The 26,237-nt window shown below is 37.1% G+C and overlaps 1 long non-coding RNA gene across 1 annotated transcript; it reads left to right on the top strand.

The window, feature by feature from the left end:
• Positions 1-8,340: 8,340 nt before the first annotated feature.
• On the top strand, positions 8,341-18,345 carry LOC141516221 (uncharacterized). The gene is made up of 3 exons (XR_012476638.1): positions 8,341-8,628; positions 8,815-8,854; positions 18,202-18,345. It is a non-coding gene; the product is annotated as an uncharacterized LOC141516221 (long non-coding RNA).
• Positions 18,346-26,237: the final 7,892 nt, after the last annotated feature.

Raw genomic sequence — 26,237 nt, 5'->3', positions numbered from 1 at the left:
ACAATGTGATTTAAATTCATGTGCACAATTCTCCCCCCCCCCCCAAGAAGAGCTGATCGTTAAATATTTACCAACACACACCCTGTACACGTTCCCTTAAAATTTCAGGTCTATGATCCCATAATCCTCTTCTGATGATTTATTTTTAGTATAGGTAAAATAAATAAAATAAATCCAGTGTATGGATAAAGAAGGCATTTTAATGCCAAAAGATTCCATATTCCATAATCTATTGAAGGACATTCTGGCTCTAAGACACTTGATTTCAACTATGCCCTTGAATTGATTGCTCCCTAGTTTCTTTCCCTCTTGCTGACCTGTTTCCTTGTTTTAAATCTCATCATAAAATTCTCCTTTTCTCTTTGGCACTTGTTATCTTGCTTGGTGTTGAGTGATACTTTTCATTAAGATGCTATACAAACAACATATTTTGAATGGTGTTAAAGAGAATCTAGTGCTTTATGCATATCAATGATGGCTCTCTGAGGCCACCTTTACTGAACTATAAAATATAAACTAGGTCTAGTAAAGGACTCCGAACTTGCAGGAAGGAAAATGAGCACAGTCTCTTTACATAGAGAGCATTATTAAAGAGGGAGACATTCACTGAGGTCTCTTTGAAGGAGTAAGAAAGAGCAGTTAATCAGAGTTCTCTGATTGTTAACTCTATAACTAGTTCTTTATGTATAAAGTATTGTAATGCCCCTAATACCTGTAGTATTATTTGTTTAAATCAAGGATTATATTTGCACAGGAAAAATATGCTGGTTTTTAATTAAAACAAATAATTTTCTTAGTGTGTAGGTTTTGATCATACACACCAGCTACAGCCTTGAGCACTTTTCCTTTTGCAATAACCTCTTCATTGATGTCTTTGTTTACAATTCTTCCCCTTTCTCATCTAATCGTCATACTACTTATTGCCAGAATAATTTCCCCAAACTATTGCTTTGATAATGTTTGTACTTTTGTTAAAAACCTCCAATGATTCCTCATCTGCAGAACTAAAAAAACCATACTCTGTAGCCTGGATTTCCAGGCTCTTCATTATTCTGCTCCTGAACATATCTCCTGCTATTCATTGACAGTATCCATCCTCCATTTCACACAACTTGGTTTAATGGTCCCTCTCCAAACACAGTTTCTGCCTCCTTACCATCTTTACTGAATGCCTCATGCAACTATAGCTATTTGAGAATCCAACTAAAATCTCCCTCAATCTCCATCTTTGGGAAACTACATAGCCTTATGGCAGCTAAGTGGTGGGGGCTAAAGTGTGTTGGACTTATCTTCCTGAATTCAAATCAACCTCAGACACCTCCTAGCTGTGTGGTCCTGGGCAAGGCACTTCACCCTGTTTGCTTCAGTTTCCTCATCTGTAAAATGAGCCATTTTAGTATCTTTGCTAAGAAAATCCCAATCTGGATCACAAAGAGTCATACATGATGGAAATGACTGAACAACAACAACACATCCTTATCATTTCAGAACTCTCTTAAAGTCTCTCATAATCATTAAAGTTTGAGGGTCTCTTCTTCCAATGATATCTTCTAGTATCTCATGTTCACATTGGTTAACCAAGGTTCTTTAAAAAATCATAGAAGTAAAAGCATTTGCAAACCTTAAAACACCATATAAATATTTGCTGTTATTATTATTTTTATATTAAAGTTTTCTCTATACATCTTATCTTCTCTGTTAGATTATAATTCCTTCAGGGATTATGCTTTAGCTACTTCTTCATGATCTCCACTGAGCCTAGTGCTATCTCATGTCTATAGCAGACACTGAGTCAATAGTTGCAAATGAAGGAATTAAATTCAGCAAAGGAAGCATGAATTATTCTATAGTTTTTAATAATAAAAACTCACTTATGTCCTAAGACTTTCCAGTTTACAAAGCAATTTCCTCACAACATCCCTATTGTCCCTACTTGGCTACTTTAATCTGATCTTAATATGCCCAGATGATTAACATAGTATTTTAATTTTTAAAATAGTGAATAGAGTTACTAGCTCTTATAAAAACTTGCCTAGATTTTATAGAAAACTAAATGTGAAAATTACAGATATAATGTAAAATAGAACTTTCAGACTTAGGTATTAACTTGTTATTCTCATTAAATGAATAGGCAATATAGTTGTTGAAATCTGATTTTCCTTTTTAATGTCATTAAATATTATATATTATTAAATAAATTTAATATTAAAACCTGCTTTCTCTGTCCTAAAATGTCCTAATAAGATAACAGTAGCTAGCACTTAAGATTTGCAAAGACCTTTACATATACTGAATTATTTGAACTTTCCAACAACCCTAGATAGGCTCTATTATATCCATTTTATAGATGAAGGTTAAAAAAGAAATGATTTGCCCAGAGTTACATAGTTATTGAGTATTGGAGACAGATTCAAACTCAGGTCTTCCAAGCACTTTATTACCTCCCAATCCAAGTAATGGAAACATTAACACCACCATTTTGTAGGAAGGGAAACTGAAGCTCATAGAGAATGACAGTCTTGATGCTCAAGTGCCCGAGGTTTCTGGGAAAAGGTAGAGCTGGGGTTCAAACATAGTCTTCCATGTTTCTAAATTCATCTCTAGGACACACCATTTCTCCATGTTCTTTATGCTTTCTTTGAGTCTACAGTTAAAATGACACCATGACCTGTGCTTCTCCCTTCTACCCCCCCCCCCCCCCAATTCTCATCATTATCTTCTACTGAGAATCCAACAATTTTAATTTGAAAAGCACTAATTAAATACTTGGGTCAGGTCCTGAGTATGGTGTTGGGTACTGGGGATGACTCAAAGTAGAGAAAACACATGGTTCCTACCCCCATGGACATTACACTCCAAAAGGATAAGAGCCAAACACAAATAACTTGAATACATCTTAGACAGGCTAAGGAATTTGATATTTAAATTTTTATCCAAATGTATGGTCAGGTGTCAGCAAAGTGCTTTGTGAAGTGTCTAAGGGCAAGGGGGTTCATTACAGATTGGGTTGATCAGAGGAGGTTTCATAGAGAAAATGGCTGATAAGTTGGAGCTTCCCAGATAGGTTAGGAAATCAGATGGAGGAAGGGTTAAGTATTTCATGCATAAGGAATGACATAAGAAAAATTATGGAGACTGAAAAATATGGGGTAGATATGGCTAAGTTATGTGGGATAAGATTGGAAATACAAAATGGTACTATATTGTAAAGCTCCTTGAATAAATAACAGGGGTATAACTTGATTTGGAAGGCTATCTGAGCTCTGCAGAGTTTGGGGAAGAGGGTTAACAAGTTCAGGTCTATGCATAAGGAGGATCAATCTGCTATGAATGAGCATTAAGAAGGATGATTGGAGGTAAGAAGATGTAGTAGGAGGGCACTGAAGTAGTCTAGGTTAGAGAGGTTTCAAATACATAGCCTTTGGATCACATAGAGCCCACAGCACTCCCCAGAGTGGTCCAAACCTGATAGAAATATAACAGGAAAATATTTTAACAAAATAAATACACAATTAAGCAAAGATAATGTATTTTAAAACTAAGTCAATGGTGGCTCATAGGAATTCTTATGTATGGTTTATCCTCAAAAGTTCCACCCTTCCCCCTTTCTATTTGAATTGGAAACTAGTCTGGGGGTGGTGGTGATAAGGACATAAATATAAGAGTCTGGATGACAGATATTTTGGAATAATATTGAAAATGATTGAATATGAGGGTAAAGGGAAATAGGAATTAGACATAGAAGAAAACTAAGTGATGGCATCTAGACTGAAATCCTCATTTTATAGATAGGAAAAACAAGGTCCAGATGGGTTAAATGACTATGATCACATGGCTATTAATATGAGTGTCAGGATTTGAACTCAAGGGCTTTGATCCAAATCTCTAATTATACTCAGGAAGAATGAAAGATAGGAGTGTGGTTTCAAACATGGAGACTGGGGAATGATAGTGCCGCTGTCAGTCATATCAAAATCAGAAGGAGGAGAAGGCTGGCTTTGGTGGAAAGATAATAAGATTTCACATTTGGAATACAGCATTTTTTAGTTAAAGAAACATTAAATAAAGTGTGTGAAGCTTGAGATTTATTTGACCTTGTTCAGATCTTCATACGAATCCACGTTCAGCCAACCACCTTTTTCCACATGTAAAAGAAAAAATAAGTTCATTGCAATATTCCTTTGATATATCTCAACCTTTCTGTGAAGAAGGTTATTATGGTTGGGCTGGATCCTTTCTAAATATGGCTTAAACATTTCATGAAGGAAAAAAATAGCCACCTTTGCAGAATGACCTCTACTCAGGTCAGGTTGAAATATTTTTTGAGCCCAAGTAGCAATATTCCTTCTGTGTTATTATTTGCTGCATAATTTACTCTTGATCAACAATCCCCCTTTTCCAGTTAGGCTGCTCCAGTGATTTGGGGGTGTCAATCAAAATGGAGAAACTGATGGTGACATTATTGGAATCAAAATCCAAGAGCAAATATAGTATTATCTCCATCCCAAATCCTTAAGACTATCCCCATGGGCTGGGGGGAGACTGCCATATGAGGAAAAAAAAGATTGTCCACATAGGGGCAAAAAAAACTGCCCACATGGCGGGAAAAGACTACCCATAGGGTCATAACTTTTAGTAAAGTTTAAGATGAACAGGGAGTATTCTCAATGGAACACTGCACTGGATGACTTCTAAGGTCCCTTTTAGTTTTAAAATTCTTTGTCAAAAAATTTTAAGGCTAGACTTACAGAGGTGACAGTACTCATGTGTTCATTTTCATTGAAGATAAAATTAAAAGGATTAGGTTTACCAGATTGCAGGATGCATTTTCATTGAATGTTAAAAATTACAGCCGTAATATGTTACAATTATCTTTGGATGATTAATAAGGAAACTTTGAACTTTTCTGGAATTGTTTACATATAAGGTTATCTGGAAAGATTTTCTCCAGAACTGTGATTTAAAGTCAGACAGGATGAATCTTGGTATAGAAAACTATTTAGAATTTTTTTTTAATCTTGTGAGAATCCAAATAATTCTCTGGATTTGGTGACCTCTGAGTTTTTGTGAAAAGCTGACTTTTATCTCCTTTGTTATCTCTGATTTTTTAAATCTCCTTTTACTAGCTATTATTTCTGCCTTTCCCCTTTCTAGAAACTTTCATCCTCCCTATATATACATAACTTGACCCTTGCCTTGGCAACCAACCCTGAACAGTTGTCTCCCTAATGACATCTTGCATCTCCCTTATGATGCTTGTGACATCAGAAATGAGAAAACAACCAGATATGACTGAATAAAAACCAGATATGACTGAATAAAAACTCAAAACTCTTCCCTCCCTATCAAAACCAAACTGCCCTAGGGTGAGGGTGAGAAAGGATCCAACTGTTTTTCCACTGACTGACTAAGAGGGGTGATTGTATAGGTCAAGCTCTATAGAAGATACCTTTCTATAAAACTACCCTCTGACTTCCCTTTCTCCCTCCTTATCTTTGAATTGTAGTGATTCTAGGGAAAAAATTTTGTTTCATGGGTCATTTAAAGGACTGGTGATAGACCTGATCAGGGACGGCAGGCAGTAAGTAGGTGGCAGGTGAGGCTGAGATGAGCTTCACCTGTATTTCATAAAGGTAGAACATGTGGGGAGATCTGAAGATAGCATAGAGCTAGTGACAAGATTGGAATCAGGAATGGATCTATCCGCAGCTCTCTCTCATGGGGTTCCTTAGCTAAATGAAGAGAGAGGGGCATTATTGCTAAAGTGAGTGGGACCCGGCTTAGGGAAGAGGAAAGAAGCTGAAATCTGGCCCTGGCTTCCTTCTCTCAATATTTGTTTATTCTTATATAGTATATATAGGGGCCTTTGTTTCATTTTCTGTCAGAGTTTAATATAGACTGCCTTCAACATGAAAATTAAAGGGTTTGGGAGTGGTTTTGACTATTATTTGAAAGAGTTCCAACCTCATTCCACTTCTAGAAATCAGGTTTAGGTGCAGAATATGAAGAAACAATCAACCTTGGTGTACCTGATTATTGAGACATTAAGTAGGGAGCTACCTAATGGGCTCTCATGGGTCAAAGCCTTTTTGGCAGAAGCTTTGGGATGTCCTCTAGTTTCTGTCCATGGGAAGCTAGTGTTTCAGGTCTCTACTCCCCTGGAGACACAATATCCTACCCCTATACAAGAAAGTCTACTTTTTACTGAAAATTTAGCTCTGATCAGCAACAAGGCTCAAAAACTCAAAAATATTGACACTGAATCTTGTTTCAGACATTGTCTAGCTGTGAGTGAGATTTTATGTTCTTATAGTCACTCAGTCTAAATCTATGATTTTATGATTTCAGTTCCCCCATGCCCTTCACCCAGAATTCCTCTAAGAAAAATTACTTTAAGCTTTATTGGCCTGGCCTATAATATACTTTAGTGAAAAACCTCTAAGTCCTAAACCACTGGGACCTATTGGAACTTGTCTACTCTCAATCCCTCAAATGTTCCACATATCCTGTTAGTCAGCAAGTCTTGTTGATAGAGTTGTAATCTGTCCCCTTCTTAGCCTTCTCCCAACCACCATTCTAGGTCACAATTTATTAATGGTCACAATCTATTTTTAAAAGAACTTCCTTGAGTGACTTATTTCTATACACACACACACACACACACACACACACACACATTCAGTTTTGCCAGCATTTATTAGACAACCATTTTGTAAAAGAGCGAATAGTGTGATGATAGGGATTTGGAAAAAAGCAAACGTGAGAAGGCACATTCTCAGCTCTCCAGTGGGGTTCACAATATTTACACAGTGAACATCCAATACATTTGACTATAAGCAATCAATGATAAATGATTTAGAGGTAATGGTGTGCTGGGAATGAACCAGTTATCTATGACACACTTTTTAGTCTGTATTACTAGGGTTTTTTCCATTTTCTTAAGCAGAGAAAAACAAAACAATAAAGCCTGATTTGTTTCTGATAGATGATTTTTGAATTGTAAATCTATTTTTGGAAGAGCTGACTTTGACCCATGTCTAATTATAGGAGTAAAGAGCAAAATGCCTTATGAACTCTGAGGGGAACTCAGAGAAGGCTTTTATGGATGGGAAGGAACACTAAAGTTGGCCTTTAAAGGATGGGTAAGAGCAATGATATTCTAGATGCAAGGGTTCATGACCTGAGAACTGGTTAACTATATCAAAAGAATTGGTTTTCTTTAATATATATTTAGTTGAATGCATGCATATTCACATACTTAAAATATTTAGAGTTTAGTATGTAGACAGATTAAAGAATGAGCAAAAAAGCATGGAAAGCCTGCATAGGGGATGGTTAGGAGTTCAGTTTGTCTGAAGCTTGGAAGTGAGGTAAAACTTAAAAAGGTTGGGTGATGCCAACCAAAGGAATCTAAGAAGAGAGAGACTTGTTTATGAAGGCTTTTAAATGGTTGTATCATGTATACATTTGTATATGGTAGTGCATGAAAAGGTATCAGAAAGGATATTTGATGATTAGAAAAGGAAATTTGGTTTTTTAGTGAAGACTGCTGGAGGGACCATGAATTCTACTGTTATCTATGCAATTTCAAGAAAACTAGAAGTGGGTACCCAGTAGGTTGAGCTGACACCTTGAATGTATAGAAGGACACAAGCCTTTTTAGGGCAGACTATATATATATATATATATATATATTTGTCATCACAAGCCCAAGTACTTTGTTCATAGTAGGTGCTTTGTGTGTTCATTGTACTGATGCTGGTTTTAGATAATTAATTTAAGCAAAGATTTAATGAGTATAGATTGGATGAAAAAGCAGTTCTTAGAATCATATAGAGTTGGAAGTGATTATAGGGTGAATCTAGCTTCATTCCCTTCATTTTACAAGGGAGGAAACAGCATCAAGGGAGCCAAGAGACCTGTTTCAAGGTCACAGAGATAAAAGTGACAGAGACCAAATTGGAAAGAAGGTCCTTGAATTCTAGAGTGAGCACTCTTTACTATATAAGAATAAACAAGAATTAAAAAATAAATACTAGGTAAACAAATTCCCCTAGTAAGCTTTCATTAAGAGCATCATTTGATAGTTTTGGTCTGACTTAAGAGAAATCAATTCTTAAGCCCCGAGCATTTTTTGTTATCTACCTGCAGACCAGTAGCATGAACTAGTCAACGTCTCTAAACTTTGTGAAAAACTTATTCAATAACATTAAAAAAACAGCATAGTCAGAAATATTTTAAAGGGAATTCTCATTTATAAAATACCTACTATCATTATTCTAACTCTTTACAAATATTTCATTTGATCCTTATAATGGCATTGTTTTCATAGATGATGAAACTGAGGCAAACAGAAGTTAAGTGATTTGACCAGGGTTATAGTCTAGTAAGTGAGAACAGATTTTCAAGTTTTCCTGACTCCAACAACAGCACTTGACCCCTGAGTCAACTTCTGCCTTTTACAGAGGTTTGGAAGAGTGCTCAACCTGATTCTTGGAATTTCCTCAAGATGATAAAAATTTAATCTGAATAATCATTTCAACTTCTTAAAGCAGAGCAATTGAAGAATTTCTATTGCCATCCTTTTCAGATCCCTGAGAATAAATGCAATGCCCTACTCGACCCAAGGTACAGTAACTCTTTCTCGAGCTCAAAATGGATATTGATTTTCATTCCAAACTCTAATGCCAAAATTAGCCGTGTCAGATTGAATTAGAAGTGGATGGTTTACAGTGAACGAATTCAAGAGCGAACCAGTCACACTGTCTAACTACCATCCTCATGTTCTTTCTTTCCTTTTCCTATGTGTTTTAGAGGCTGCTGAGAATGGATGATGGGGGTAATGATAGTAATGGTGAGCATTTATTAAGAACTGACATTTATGTATCACTTTATGGTTTATCAAGCACATCTGGTTATATTATCTGATTCAAGTCACTTAAAGACTCAGTTACTTAATTTTTTAGCTGATATGACATCTGGTGATAAGATAGTAAGAATTGTGCCAGATTCAGAAAACCTTAGATCTCAGCTCTTCTCCAGAGTCACTTTGGATAACTCTGCATGCATTCACTCAACTGTGAAAATAGTCTTTTTAAAGCACAGGTATAACTATGTTTTTCCCATTCCCTTTATTCCCTAATATCTCCTGGATCAAAATCTCTTTTGCCATTCAAAGTCTTTTATAAGCTGGCTCCCCCTGCTTTTCTAGTCTGGTATATGCATTCATGTGCTCAGATTCCAAATCCAACTCTCTTTCCATGGCACCACAGAATGTGCACTGTGTGGTTTTCTATCAAAGGGAAGAGACAGAAGATCCATGAGGATAAAGTTAGCTATTATTTTATAGAGTATTATATTGATAATGAAGCATCAAACATCCAAGCAACATTCCTAAGTGAAGCCCAAACCACATTAAAATGTAATTTGGAAACATTTAACAAATCAAATAAAAATAAAATTGAAAATAATGTGGTTTTCTAAGGGAACATATACTTGCACATTGAGATTTTTCTCACCATTCCTTTGCTGATATTATCTCATTTGAAGTAAGTGTTAAATTATTATATAAAGGCTGAGAGAGGGATCAACTAATTTTCCCAGGGTCACCTAGTTAGTAAATACCCAAGGGTGGGATTTGAACTTGGGTCTTCCTGATTCCAGGTCTTGTGTTTTATTACCTATAGCACCTATTCACTATAAGAAGATACATGTATAGATGAACATTTGTAGAAAGTTGAGGTGAAATAAGATGTTAAAGTATTTGAACATTTTTCAAAATGCTCCTTCAATTCCCGTAACTTTTAAAACTTTATTCAAAGGGATCTCAAAAAAAAATTTGGGTGCCAGCTGTCTAGGCAGTAGTCATACTCTTATGATCTGACCTTAATCTTGTCAACTTTATTACTTTACAAGAGGAGGAAATTGAGCTCAGAGAGGTTATAGAACTTGCTATATGGCACCCAGCTAGTGTCAGAGCTAAGTTTGGCAGCTGTGGTGGTGGGCAGTGCCCTTCACGCTTCTATGAATCTTCAGAAGGCTTTTGGATCTTTCATCCCCCAGTCACAGGATCGTATTGAAAAGGTTGTCTATTCACACTCCTACCATTTAGAAAAGGGGTGAGCTTAGTTAATATGGAATATCTCTATTTTTCCAATTTTACTTGCAGACAAGACCAGGGGAATGAGATATTTTAAGTGTCACTAGTAGAGTGAAGGGTTCTTATCTTGGTTCTGCCATTTATTAACTTCATCACTCTGGGTGGCAGTCTCATTATGATCATCTGTAAAATGGGAGGAAGGATTAGATAGGACCTCCAAGTCCTTCTCCAGCTCTAAAAATTCCATGTTTCTAAACTTTGTTAACTCTCAGATTTAGTTTCCCCATTTCAAAAAGGATATAATATATAATATATAATAACTTTTGCCCCAACTTTTTAGTGAGATAATTTATATGGTTTATCAATCATTTTTGTATATATTATTTGATTTCCATTTATTACCTGTATGACTTTGGGCAAGTCACTTAGGGATTCAATTTCTTTAATTGATTTGACAGCATAGATAGTCAAAATGGATATATATATATATATATATATATATATATATATATAGACCAAGATTACAAAATCTGAATTAGAAAGTATTTCAGGGATCATTTCATAGTCCAACCCATACCTCAACATAAATCCCTTTTAAAACATGTTGTCATTCAGCTTTTATTTGATGACTTCTAATGAAGGGACATCTATCCCTTACAGAGGCTATTCATTCCACTTCTGGACTGCTTGAATTATGGTTTTCTTTATATTAGGCCAGAATTTATCCCTCTCTAACTTTTCCTCCTTTGTAGGTTTTTCTGCCTCTAAAGACCAAGCAGAACAAGTTAAGTCTCTTTTTCCTCCCCTCCCCTCCCCTCTTCTCCCTTCCTCTCTTCCTCTCCCTCTCTCTCTCACACACACACTTTGTTGACCTTTAGTTATTCTGTACTCAATTCTTCTTTCTAGGCTAAATATCCTTAGATTCTTCCACTAATCTCATATATTAAATGCTTTTGAGGTCTTTCACCATCTTGGTCACTATCTTCTCAACTTCCTCTGGTTTCATAATGACTTTTCTAAAATATGGTGCTCAGAGCCAAATAGAACATTCCAGAACTGATCTTCCTTAGTTCTTAGATTCTCTCCTTGCACATATCAACACAGTAATTTTCCCCCACATTTGCCTTTTTTTTGTTGATCAGTCACATCATTGCCTCATCTTAAGCATATAGATCCTTTATTGGATAAACCAGTAAAAATTCCTCCATCTTACTTGTAAAATTGTTTTACTCAAACACACAAAATGTTATATTTGTCTCTATTGTCTGTCAAGTTCTTTTGGAGTCTGATTCTGTCACTCAGGGTTTTATGCCTCCCAGTTATTTCATCTACAGATTTTACAAAAATCTACTCCTTTATTCCAAGTCATTGATAAAATGAGATTTAAGGACAGATCTCTGGGAACATATCACTTAGAGACCTTCTGAGTTGATATCATGCCATTAATGACTACTCTTTGGGTCTGGCCACTCAAGCAGAACTTAATCCATCTGACTATGCCATCTATCTGTATATTTCTTTCATAAATAGGATGCTATCCTTGTCAAAGTTTTGGTATAATGTTTTTGCTAGATCTATAGCATTTTCCCTGACCTACAAGTCTCTTTGAGAGCTGTCAAGCAAGTATTAAGTTCTTGTTATGTGACAAACATTGTGAAGGAAATAAAAATTCTCATTGAGGGAGACAAATAATAAAGTCCCTAAATATAAATATACAAAAAATAGTTAAATATAGGATATTTTGGAAGAAAAGTCACCAGCAATTGAGGAAAAGCATCAGCAAAAGCTTCATGAAAAAGATGGTGTTTGAGCTGCATATTAAAGGAGGAGGTTCTAGAAGGGGTTGGTGAGAATGCTGTGCATTCCAAGCAGGAGGGGTTGGCCAAGGTAAAGGCCACAGAGATGATAGATGGAATGTGATGTTTGGGAATAAGAGAGAATGCCAAGTTGGCTTGATCTCACAGAGCTTGGATAGGTAATAATGTTCAATGTAGCTGGAAAGATGGATTGGGGTCAGATATTCTTATAGAGCTTGCAAAGCTAAACAGAAGAGTTTGTTTTATCCCAGAGGGAATAGAAAGCCATGGAAGTTGTTTCAAGAGTTACATGATCAGATCTGCACTTAAGGAAAAGTAATTTGGTTGAACTGTGAAGTAGAGTGAATTGGAATAAGGAGAGTCTTGAGGCAGGGAGACCAAATAGGAGAGAGAAATGATGAGGGCTTGACAGAAGTGGTAGTTGTGAGAATGGGGAGAAGAGAAGGGGTTGGATGTCAAATCTACTGTGAAGGTAAAAATCAGAAGATTTGGTGACTGATTGGATACAGTGAGGGAGAGTGAAGAGTCAAAAGATATTATTGAGAGTAGACACCTGGGAGACTAGAAAAACTTGAATGGCTTTGACAGAAATAGGGAAGATGGATAAGATTTTAGCAGGAAAAGATAATAAATTTGGTTTAATGCACAAAAGCCCAGAGATGAGATGGTATGGGGGTGAGGATTCTCTTATGTTAAAGAGAAAGCAGCTGACTAAGAAGGGTCCAGGGTCATCAGATTAAGATGATTATTGTTCACTTGAGTAGAAAGTAGTTTTAGTTGAAACTTGAGATTGAAAGCTAGATTGGGAAAGGAACTGAGGAGGAAGTGGGAGCAGGGGAATTGGAAGCAGTGAGCATAAGTTTTCAAGGAGTTTGGTTTGAGAAAGGGAGGAGAGAATGTAGGATGATAGCTTGAGAGGTTAATGTCTTCTGAAGGCTTTTTTTCCTTAAAGACTGAGGGATGTTTGAGCATGTTTGAAGGATGGGGGAGATTGACCACATGGGGGGGGAAGGGGTGATTGAGAAGCAGTCTACTGGAGAAGACTACTATAATGTTTGAGTCTCTCTAAAGATGGAAGACTGGGGCCGGCTAGGTGGTGCAGTGGATAGAGCACTGACCCTGGAGTCAGGAGTACCTGGGTTCAAATCCGGCCTCACCTAGCTGTGTGGCCTTGGGCAAGCCACTTAACCCCATTTGCCTTGCAAAAACCTAAAAAAAAAAGATGGAAGACTGTTATATCAGCTATTTTGTTATTTGACCAAGAATTAGGAAATGAGATGAAACTGAAAATATGAGATCTTTAGGAGAATCGAAACTTGATCAGCTTCAATACTTGGGAACCTGAGATTCTGGTAATGCCTATGAGATAGTTTAGAACAGAAACTGGGGTTGTGACTCATCCTAAATGAGGAAGAATTTGTGACAAATTATTCCAGGCTGATGAGTAAAGTATAGAGGAGAGCAGTGTATAACAAAGACAAAGAATTCAATGATCCTAATGAGCTCACCAGGGTTCTATAAATAAACATCTACTTTGGTTCTCATCCCCCTTGAGTTAGGGGACAGGATAGGTGGGCACTGCCAGTTGTGAATTGACTCTACTTTGTTAAGGGTGGAAGGGAGACGGGCTCCTCCTTGATGCCCAGGTCATGCTGATGGCTCAGGCAGAGAGTTGGGAGTGGTGGATAGGGAGAAACAATGTCTGGGGGGAGCGCTGTGTATCCTACATTCTCACTGGAACAAATGGCATGTTGCTAGAGATGGAGGAATAGGAGCTGGAGAAAGGTGTGTGTGTGTGTGTGTGTGTGTGTGTGTTGGAGAGGACTTATTCCTTGAATTTGAAGAAATAGAAGAGAGAACAATTGCCCAAAACTAAGTCAGCGGGAAAAGGAATGGCAAAAAATACACCTACAGGTAGTGGAGGGGTATTTGTCTACAGGAGTCTACCTTGGCTGCCAGGTAGAATATGAATTCTATATAATAGATACCTTCTGGATATTGAGGTGCAGGGGAAAAAAGAAAATAAAACTAGAAAAGGAGTTCTGAGCAATGTATAGTATAGCTAGGGATTTGGTCATGGGGAAGGACAGCTTGCTAACTTCATGGTTTTTCTTTTTATCACTAGAGTTTAGCACAGTGACTTTTACATGGTAGATCATTATACATGCTTGATTACTTGACTTTTAGAGAAGCCATCTCTTCTGATTCCTGGGACAATGCTCTTTTTACTAGACAACAGTGCAAAGCACTGCTGTGTTTATTTAAACAATTTTCAACAAAATCACAGTAAAATATTGAGGAATTTATCACTCTACTTCCTTTATTGATTATAAATGGTAAGTTATTTATGTGTTGTGGAGTTTTTATTTTGGCAGCTAGGTGGCATGGTGGACACAAGAACCTTGGACTTGGACCCCATTGATGATTTAACCATTATTTCTGCATAGATGGACATATATATATATATATATATATATATATATATATATATATATATACCCTGCCCTAGACTGTTCCCTGAGTTCAATATCACATCAATTGTCTGTAGGATATCTCAAACTAGAATCTTGGAGATACCTTAGACCCTTCCTTAAATCCTCCCCTCTTCCAGACTTCCCTGAAGACCCCTACCATCATTCTAGTCTCCCTAGTCATAATCTTGGGGCTTCTTACTCTCCTTCAGTCAGCACCCCTAATCAGTTTCCACCCTAATTAGTTGCCAAATCTTGTGATTTCTGCCTTCTCTTTCACAAGGTCCAGGACCTCATTACCTCTCATCCAGTGTATTGCAACAGCTTCCTGATTGATCTCCTTGTCTCAAGTCTCTCCACTCCAGTTCATTTTCACATTGCTTCAGAAGTGAATTTCCCTAAGTTACAGGTCTGACTACTTGACTTCCAGTGACTTTCTATTGCCTCCAGAATCCAATGGAAACTACTATATTTCCTAACTGGACATTTGCTCCCTTTTTCACACTCTGTCCTCCAAATTAGCCAACTTTTTCTCTGGGATTAAAGAAGCAAGAGATGACATCAGCATGTCAGCTCCAGGAAGCATTTGGGGGCTGGGGAGCAAGGATGGCAGTAGTTGCTAGAAAAAAGTCTGATGCTTTGGGGAAATTGAATTGAGTCATATAAATGATCCTATTACTGGCACTTAAATTCTGGTTTCCAGAACTGCCACAGACCCCTTGAGTTTGAATTCTAGCCTTAGCAATATGCCTCAGTCTTTTGGATTTCATCCCTGCTTCTTTTCCTTTTTACCTTTTTTTTTGGTTTTTGCAAGGCAGTGGGGTTAAGTGATTTGCCCAAGGTCACACACCTGGGCAATTACTAAGTGTCTGAGGTTACATTTGAACTCAGGTCCTCCTGACTCCAGGACCAGTGCTCTATCCACTACATTCACCCAGCTGCCCCACATCTCTGCTTCTTTTCAACGTAGCTTGCTTTTTGTTTTCTGTTTTCCCAACTCTGACCCTGTCCTGCTCTGCTCCTGATGGAGACTAATCTAGTCTATTCCTAATCATCAGTATCCATTTGATAGTTCTTTGTAGAACTGGCCAAGTTCACCATCACTGGAAGTGATGGTGACATCACATTGTGGAAGATAAAGGTCGAGCTATTCAAAGAGTGATGCTTTTCCTTCATGTAATGGAATTAGGAAGACACAGCTAGTAAATATCTATCTGGTCACTGAACCCAGATGGCTCTGGAAAAAGAAAGTGAGGTTGGTGACCTTAGCACAGCACACCCTCACTTTAGTCCAATTCAAGTGCTTGTAGTGGTATTACCTCCCCAATGTCATGGTCTTCTTCAAGAATGAAGGACAAACATCATCAAATATCAATCATTGATGTTATTATCCAAGAGTGAACAGAATTTACTGACTAGCCTTCAGCATATAGATCATCAAGACTAGCCCTGGGGAGGAAGATTTTTATTTTTATTTTTTGTAAATTTAAGGCAGCGGGGTTAAGTGACTTGCCCAAGGTCACAGAGCTAGGCAATTAAGTGTCTGAGGTCAAATTTGAACTCAGGTCCTCCTGACTCCAGGGCTGGTGCTCTATCCACTCTGCCACCTAGCTGTCCCAGTAGGAAGATTTTTTTAAATTAAAATATTTGTGAGCAGCAGCAGCAGCAGTCATAGAATTATTACAAGATCCTCTACTACCCCCCCCCCCCAAATCAAAGGGCAAGGCAACATGCTTTGAGTAACATGTAATACCATGACTGGTTGATGTGATTTTATAAAAAAAAAGGAAGGGAGTAGTACTTTGATATTAAAATATCCCAACTTTTAAATACACTTTTTGTCAATTCCATGTAGCCTTGTAATCAGCTTTGCAATATTGCATTACAGTTTGCATTAATAAAGTGATTAGGAGTAGCATATTAAAATCTTAAATTATGAAATTAAAAGTCTTAATTTTCTGTGTAGTCAACCCCTACTGTAATTATGCTCATGCATTATGATTTTTTGATTAGTATTTATCATATAACTTTTTCTCTAAATTTTTTAAAACTTAGCATGTTCCTTTATGTCCTTCATAGGACCCTTATAATTTTTTTTCTTTTTTATAGGAGAATAGTAAACTAACTAGCATTTATATAACTCTATAGTTTGAAAAGTACTGTATATCAGTGATCTCAATTGATTTTCAACACTATCTTGTGATGTAAAGCTCATTTTATAGATGAGGAAACACAATGAAGAAGATGTTAAGTGACTTGCCCAGGGTCACACAGCAAATATGTATTTTAGGAAAGATTTTGAACTCAACCCTTCCTGACTCAACCATTCTTGTCCATTGAACCACTTAGGAGCTAGATAAAGGTAATGGCTCTCAGGTTAACTCTTAGGAGTGAATTCAATTGGTCACATTTTACTATGTTGTATCATATTGTATGTATTATATTAGCCATTACAAGAGAATTAAAGAGCTGTGCAAATGTGAAATTTTAAAAAAAATTCAATTAGCTAAGCATAAATAAAAATAGAATGAAGATAAGTATTTGGCTATATATATATCTTGATTGGTGATTGTCCTGTGAGTTGCTTGTCCAAAGGTTTTCAACATTATTATAAATATAAGCTTGACACAATCTCCGTGATGTTGAAAAAAGGTTGGCATCATCCATGGTCAAACAGAATGTCTATCAAAACAACACATCTTTAATTCTAGACACCTTCAAAATCCAGTGCTAGTAGGAACAGTAACAGCTTGATTTATAAGGTAGGCCAGTTTATCTCTTAATGTAGTTTAGTAAGTAAACCTCCATTATATAAATGTGAGTAAATTGTTCTCCTATGTCCTCTGAAATGAGGCATCAACATAGAGAATTCTCCTGGACCCATCCTCTTGTAACTGGTAATCTTTCTAGGATAAATATATTCATGTAAGATTCTGCTGCATAGTCTGTACACTTCATACATAATCATTGTGGTGATAGGGGTATAGAAGGATGTGGAATGATCTGATTGGAGCTGAGAGTGGTCTTGGGAGAGGGTCAAATGCTGTGTTGTAGTCCTTTGGGTAAGATCTGTTAGTGTTGGAGACTTTAGTTGGGCATTATTTATAAACAGGATTATTTTTTCTTTTCTAAAGTATAGACTTGTTATCTGTTGCTCCTCTCTCACTTATTCCATCTTTGGGTAGTGTTGTATACATAATTTAAATAACTAGGGAATGTCTCTGGGCTCAAAACCACCTGCTGGCTTATATTAGCTAATTAATGGTGATTTATCTGAGTTACTAATTTGAGTGGAGCTGATTGCCTTTAGGAATTTGGGGAACGTTTTAGGAATTCTGATTATAATTATGCTCTGGGATGGGCAGGCTCCTTAAAAGATATAAAGAAAAAATGCCTGCTAGCTGAGTTGTCATTTATTTTTTTTTTACTATGCCAAATAAATGACCTTGTGTTGTTTTCTGGTTGAGATTTGGTATTCCAGTAGCTGTCTTGGCTATTTGATTTTATCTCTGCCTGTCTTCTCTTTCCTCTCCTCTGCTCTTGAATTAGGCTTTATTTGCCTAGCTTCAGAATGCTTTGACTATTTGAAAAATAGGACTGATCTTGAACCCATCGAGCTTAATCATTCTCACAAAAACTAATATAGTAGATTCATTTTAGCCCAACTTCTCTGTCATGCTGGCCTGATTCCCAGGGCCTGAATGTGTGAATTTAATGGTGGTACAACGTCTGAGGTAGGAATATAATAGAAACCTCTCAGCAGTATATCTATTGGATCAGTGTAATTTCTTTTTCTTTTTTTTCTCTCTGCTAGTCTCCATGTCTCTTAAGGCAATCTACTCTGCAGACAGCCAAGGAGGGTTAGCCATCTCTTTTACTGGGATCCCACTGCTACTTAGGCTAAACAAAGGAACAACTCCCTCGATGAGGCCGAGAGAAGACAAGTGCTAAATACATAGGAGCATTAATTCTATTAAAAGGTTCCTCACTCTGTGTGCGTTCAAGAGGATTTATTTAACTTCAGTCTGCTCTAATTGGATCTAAGGAAAACATGTTATTTCAACCGGTTAATCGGTTACTGCTCTGCCTCTTTGGGGGATATGGGATGATTTCTTTTGAACTGCTTTATTTTCCCCTGAAAAGTTGTCCTTCTAAAAATACTACCACCGCAGTACTTCCTTTGTATGTATATGGGAATTCAGCCACATTTATGCACATATAAGTTTATATGTAAATAGATCAGTGTGAATTTGCATGTATTTACTTACATATATATCAATATAAACACATATAATACATATGTGCATATAAACATAAAAGCAAATATATGTATATGTATATAACATATATTATATATATATTTAAAGATATGTTGCTCTGCAGAATCTGGATGCTGATTCCACATATACATCCTTTTGCAAATGAGCAAATTCAGTCAAAGAAAAGTCATCATGAAGGGAATTCGGGGTCATTAAGAATTCTCAACTTGGAATACTTGTTCTAAAACTCAAAGAAATAAGGAGAATGGAGCAATTGGGGCTTCATTGTAGGGTGATGAAGCTAGTGGGCTCTGAAAATACCCCAAATCCTTAAAGTACCAGAGTTTAGCATTTAATTATTAGGAAGAATTAGGTAAAGTAAGAATCTGCCAGATGGGTTTTTTTTCCCCTCCTGTTTTTGGAGGCAGCTCCTCTTGGGTTCTGTGTCTGATGTCATTGGTTCTCTTTGAGAATGATAACAGCCTAAGTTGATTTTCCTGCCACTTCCTGGGGCAACCAGTTGGTGTCGCTTCAAGTGCGAAAACCTGCACTTAGAGCTCTGTTCTATCTGATGCTATTTTAACTAAAACAATTTCAGGACCATTTTTTTTTTGTACAAAATCTTGCCCTTCAATCAAGGTCAACTGTTAGAAATAACAATCAAAATAAAACTATAATCTTCGGGGCAGAAATTAGATAAAAGTTATTTCTGTGCTTTGTGTATAGTTATTTTAAAGGGTCAGGTTTTTTTTTTTTTGTGGGTTTCTTTATCTTCTCATCACCTCCTTTTGCTCTTGTTTCTGTCTCTCCTTTTAAAAAGATCAGTCCTGGCCACCTCTCCAGATATTCAGGGTTAAATCTGTACCTCCTTGGAACTTTGATTTAGAATGGGGCCAATACTGTATTTAGTTTTTAAGAGCTTGTTAGGACCTATAGTTATCCTCTGTCCAACCAATTATATCCTTCGATGTTTGCTCCCAACTACTTTTATCCTCTCTGGTTTTCCATCCAGAAGCTCTTTTCCATTCCTCCTTTGCTATCAGTCGTCACAGCCACATTTATTCTTAGGGGAAGGGATGAGGAATCTTCCTAGTCTCCTGATGGGCTACTCTACTCTGTCACGAAGTCTAACTCAAAGGGCATTTCACCAAGTGATGCACATGGACAGTAATGCAGAAGATACATTATGGCACAGTATTAAAAAGTATTTTTTCTCAGTTACAAATTTAAAGACTGCTACTGAGCATGTCCAAATTGTATTTGGTGCACTTACAATAGGCGGCTATACCTAATAACTTTTTAATGTGTTTATTTATGTGATATACAAACACACACACTGTGTGTGTGTGTGTGTGTGTGTGTGTGTGTGTGTGTGTGTGTGTGTGTATGTATGTGACATTTTCCCATACTTCTCTACACCCAATGCACCTAACTCTTCAGTGGCTAATTGATTGAGGGGAGAGAGGAGGAACATGAAGACTGGGAAATAAAGCCTATATCACTTTTCTTTATCCTAATCCCATCTAAAGTGAGTCCTGAAAGTGGAAGTCTCTTACAATGACCTCCAAGGCTGCTGTACTAACAGACTCCAAGGCAGAAAGCCTCTTCTTTTTCAATCTGTGACTTTTTCCTTTTTCAAATATGGGACATTAATATTTATAGGCCGCCTCCATGCAAGTTCTAAACTTTGTTCTAGAGAAAAGATCACACTAAATAACATGGTTGGTTATTGCTAAGCCAGAGGGGAGGACAATGATGACAGCTTCTTGAACTCGGCCTCACCATTCAGCCCTCTCCTTTATGGCAATGCAGCTATGCATTGCGGCTGAGGGCAAGCTTTCGGCTCAAAGGCAGTCCGGCTGAGCCACCTTTTCTGTGGGTTAACACATGGATTTCAACTCTTTGGTCAAGTCTAAGCTAAGCCAGCTTGCCTGTTGTGATCCATCCAATTTTAAGAGGGATGTGGGAGAGAAAACGGGTCCTCGTTTATAGCAACTGACTCAGGCCATGGATTTTTCTTAAATAGTTTTTATTGATATCTTTTGTTTTTAACATCACCTACATTTCCCAGGGTAGCCCTCCCCCTGGTATCTACTTATTAAAAACCTCGTATTCCTGTAGCCCAGAGGGCTGACAGCTTCCTCCAAAGAAGGCATGCTGCTCCAAGCCAGCCTCCGGGGGCTCCTCAGGAGAGAAGCTGCCTTCATCCCCTCTCCTGGGGCTTGGAGGTATCAGAGTCACTCCTACCTCCCCAGCCCCAGTTGCCCCCTAGAAGTAGCATTCTTGAAGTCATCCTACTGACATCTGGTTCCCTCTTTAATGAATTTACAAGCCATCTTAAAAGGACAAGTAATTAAAAGAAATTTATAAAAAGGATTAAAGAATAAAAATACATTTAGGAGAGTAGAAAAGGCCTGGGTCTGGTTTATTCAACAAATCATCTTTTCTTTTGATCATCTTCAGACACAAGCATCATTTGCTTCTATTATATCACTTGTGCCTGACATTTAATATGAAGATAATCAAAATGTAATAAAGGAATGACTGCCAGACCTGGAACCTTCTGATTTGTGCTAAAGCAGTGCTTGGAGATAGAGCCTTGAAGAACAAAAGGGTAACTTGAACAAATTCAGCTCTAAAAGGGCGACTGAACCCTGAGATGCCACTCTGTAGGTTTTTTCCCCCCTTGTTTCCTGCTAAAAGGGGTAGAATCTAGAGATTTTTCTTCTAGAGATCATCAGCGTCTCGTTTACTAGATACATTATTTTATTTTTCATGAGCAGGCTCATTGACTTTAAGTCTGGCCTTCAGGCAAATGCTATTTATCGTCTCTCTCTCTCTCTCTCTCTCTCTCTCCCTCTTTTCATTTTCACCCACCTTCCTCTCACTCTCTCTTCTTCCCCTTTCCTCTCCTCTTTTCATCTCTCCTCTCCCCCCCCTCTTTTCATCCCTCTTCTTTCCCTCTCTCTCTTCCTCACCCCCTCTCCTTCATTTTCATCTTTCTTTATCCCTACTCTCCCTCTCTCTCTCTCCCCTCTCATCTTCTCCTCTACTTTGCTCCCTCTCTCTCTTCCCCTTCCCATAGAGCTGTGTGTATATATATATATATATATATATATATATATGTTTTAAATTTTACTAATAATTATGAATTGAAAGTCAGCCTTTCAACAAACTATCCTCCTTCTGTAGATCAAAAAGGTAATGAAAGGGTTTGGATGATTTTTAGGGACTTCATCTCCAAATGACCAACTTTCTCTAACTTAAGGCTTCTATGTTTTCCAAGGAGATGGATGAAGAGAGGAAGGAGACAGGGTGGTATAGTGGATAGAGCTAACATTGCAATGAAGAAGAACTGGGGATCAAGTCTTGTGTCTGACATACTGTCTGAGGAGCACATAGGCAAGTAATGAGATCTCCTATTGTCTCTAGGAAACCTAGATACCAACTGGCATCAATGAAGAGTTTCCACTCTGCTATGAATTATCACAGGTTTGAAACAAAACCAACAAATAATATCATTTTGTTATTTTAGACTTTAGATTCTAATTTTAGGAAAAAAGTAAGCCAAATGACAAATGAACATGGGAAGAGAAAGCTATTTTTATAGTAAATATATATTTAAAATGACTGAATCTTTGCATAATAAGCTCAACATTTAGAAATGGATTTTGTGATATAGAGAGATATCTATAGATAGGTATCTACACCTACACACATGGCACACACATACACAACACATACAATCTACATTTCAGGTTTTAGTTTTTAGCCGCATATATTGGGATAAGACTTTGGAAGTAAGGGGTGCTAGAATGGTAACTGAATTCACAGCATTTGTATAGAAATCTTGACTCTCTCCTGAAAGCATCTCTTGATGAGGACTATCTGCTCGGTCTAGGATGATGTGGGGTGGTGTATTTTTCCACTTAAGCACTCTGGCTCTCTGTCCATTTGGTACGGTGCATTGCACCCTGTGGAATTCTCTGATTCGACAGACAGCGTTCACGAAGTCAGGACAATTTTGGCAGGGACCCAGAGTTACCATTTAAATGGGGATGAAACTCCATGCTAGGAAGAGGAGCCTGATCTCATAAATGCAAATTTAAAGGATAAGAATTGGCTTTCTGTAAAGCTGATTGAAATGTTGTCTAAGCATATCTCTCCAGGGAATGCTTAGTTTCTGGCATGACCAATCAGGGCTGGCCAGGGTCCTGATTCTTGTGACAAAGGAAAGTCAAAGGACACATTGAATATTTTTAATACTGAGTGAAATTAGAAAGTGTGGAATCCCTTAGGTGGGCTTAAGGGGTCCAGGTCACTGCTGGAAAGTCATAAAATGTCAGATCCACTGGCCAACTTGACATAGTGGTGCAGTGGTTGGAATGAGAAAGACTTGAGTTCAAATTCCTACTCAGAAACTATACATGTAACCTTGTGCAAGTCACTTTAAGCTTTAGTTTTCTTACCTATAAAATGGTGATAACAATAGAACCTCCTTTGAAGATCATGTGCTATATGTAACACAGTTTGCAAACTTTAAAGTTCTATAGAATTGTCAGCTATCATCATCATTGTCAGCATCAGTTCTCTTTCCAATAGGAGCCATAACTGCTGGAGGATGCAGCCATGTTTCACTGGGTAGAATTAAAACCTTTATTAAAGTATGTAAGGCTTATGAATGTTCTATTCAATCCTATCAGATGGCTGGAATAAAAATCACTTTTCTTTGAGTTTTTTATATTCAAATACAAATTTTTAGTTAATTCTATATGATTCTATTCTTTTGGAGAGCCAGCCCTATGTATAGGGCCAGTTCATTAATCCCTCATTTAATTCTCAGCCTGAAAGCTCACTGATTGTTAATCAGTATTTGAACCAGCAATGTGAGGTACAGAAGTCAGGAAATTCTGGAGATAATTCAGTCGGGGAAAAAATCCCATAAAATTTCCCTCAAAATAAAGCAAAATGAATTATCCAAGATTGACCAATTGACTCAAAGTTAATCAGATTCATAGGGTCATAGAATGTTAAGAGTTATCAGAATCTTAGAGATCATTTAGTCCAACCATAAACATATAATGATGTGCCTTGAGAAATTAAATTATTTATCCAAGATTACATTTATGTAGTATCATCAATATTCAGTATAATTAGAATGGAATATAAAAGATCTAAAATAAGTTGATTTTTTTTTTTTTTTGCAAAAACAGGATAGGGGCAGCTAGATGGCGTAGTGGATAGAGTACTGGCCCTGGAGTCAGGAGTACTTGAGTTCAAATCCAGCCTCAGACACTTAATAATTACCTAGATGTGTGGCCTTGGGCAAGCCACTTAACTCCATTGCCTTGAAAAAAAAACCCTGAAAAGTACAAAAAAAAAATCAATAATACAAATCTGGTGAAAGAAACTCAAAGTTAGGTTGAATAATAAGTAGAAAAGACCCTTAATTTGGAAATGGGGCTTTTAACCAAAAAATGGAGCTATCTACAAGCTGGGAGCAATAAAAAATGGACAAAACCATCTGTTTACTGTCATAGTGGCCTACACGTCTGTTCTTTTCAGCAATACTCAAAAATCCTCACTGTAATATCATCTTTGAAAAAATTAACACATGGAGCGGCTAGGTGGTGTAGTGGATAAAGTGCCGGCCCTGGAGTCAGGAGTACCTGGGTTCAAATCCGGTCTCAGACACTTAATAATTACCTAGCTGTGTGGCCTTGGGGAAGCCACTTAACCCCATTTGCCTTGTAAAAACCTAAAAAAACAAAAACAACAAAAAAAGAAAAAAATTAACACATTATATGCTTCTGACAGAATCTCTGTGTTAGGTGACTTAAAAACACCTAACATATCATCTAAACTTATCACATTTGTCACTGGCATTCTCTACCATATTCTGCTTCTGTGGATCACTTTTTCCTCATAGGCATTTTTTTTGGACTATTTGCTATAATTAGTTGTTAGGTCCTAATTATAATGCTCTTTCTAATGGTGTTTAATAGTGGCTTAAAAATTCTCTGGGAATCAAGACTCTAGGATTAAGGGGCCTTTCCTAATAGTTTATAATATTTAAAAAAATTATATTGAAAGCTTCAAAATGTACTTTTCAACATAAGAGTAAAGCAAATGCATTATTCTTTTATGTTATTTAAATTTTCATTTATACTATTTTTAATGATAAGTCTTTTGTCATCACAATAAAGGTGGAACAGAGGAGAGAGTGATGTACTTGGAGTCTGGAAGACTCATCTTTGTGAGTTCAAATCTGGCCTCTAACACTTATTAGTTGTGTGACCCTGGGTTAGTCACTTAACCTTGTTTGCCTCAGTTTCCTCATCAGGAAAATGAGCTGGAGAAAGAAATAGCAAACCACTCCAGTATTTTTGCCTAGAAAACCCCAAATTGGGTAATGGAGAGTTGGATATAACTGAAAAATGACTGAACAATAAAAATGTCTAAAAAGTTCCTTTTATTCTATTTTCAGACTGAATACTCTCATGAAACAAAAAACAAACAAAAGCAATTGTTAAAAATGACACTGTGGACAGCATCGTATTCGACTCTTAGAAAATTCTGAGGATGAAGACTTCGTTATTTTGTTCTTCAGGGCTGTTATTGTTCTTTCATTTGTGTAGAGTTCCACATCCTTTAGTGACCTCATTTACATTGTTGTACTTACTGTGAATTCATATTTTCATATTAGAAAGTGACCAGAACTGTCTCATGGGGAACAAGGAAATAAGACAGCCTTCCCCATCATTTTCTTGCTAGTTCTGAATCTTTGAGCATTGCAAAGTACTCAAACTTCCATCCCAAGCCTTGATAGTGCAGTGGATAGAACACTGGCCCTAGAATCAGGAGTACCTGAGTTCAAATCCAAAGTCAGACACTTAATAATTACCTAGCTGTGTGGCCTTAGGCAAACCACTTAACCCCACTGCCTTGCCAAAAGAAACTAAAAATAAAAAAAAAAACCCCAAACCAAGAGTATCCAGAAAGAAGAACCAAACATAGTTGATGGGCTAGAAAATATGTGCTAGGGTTAACAATGAATATTATTGGGACTGTTGAACATAGACCAATGGGAGAGATTTCACTCTTCAGGTGTATCAGAAAGTTCTAATTAAGAGGGAGGAGAAAGTAGTAGCTGATTAGTTGTTTTTCATTTTCATGGAAGAACAAATGAGATTGGCTCTAGCAGAAGAGGTTATGGAGTGCTGTTCCCTGAAGATTTTTAAAAAAAGAAAAGAATCTCTCCTGGATGTTCATTTAGAAGGCTTAATCAGATAATTTCTAGATGTCTTTCAGTGATTCTCTGTAAATCTCCATTGTATTTTGAGATAAGAATGCAGTATTATTCAGTATCATAGATTATAGGATTCATTGCTAGGAGGGACCTGAAATAATTTAATCCAACTCTCTTATTTTAAAGCTTGGGGAGAGAAATGCTGATTGTCAGTGAAATGCCTATATGTCTCATTGATGACTGCCACGTATCTCTAATTATGGAAGTTAAATCCCCAGATAATGAGGTTTTGTAACTTGTTGGTTTGGAACAGTGTTTTATAAATTAAGACTCCCAGATCAA

The sequence above is a fragment of the Macrotis lagotis genome, chromosome 3, assembly GCF_037893015.1.
Source record: "Macrotis lagotis isolate mMagLag1 chromosome 3, bilby.v1.9.chrom.fasta, whole genome shotgun sequence".
Classification (NCBI taxonomy): Eukaryota; Metazoa; Chordata; class Mammalia; order Peramelemorphia; family Peramelidae; genus Macrotis; species Macrotis lagotis.
Note: the sequence above shows the minus strand (reverse complement) of the source record. Positions and strands in the feature narration are given on the sequence as shown.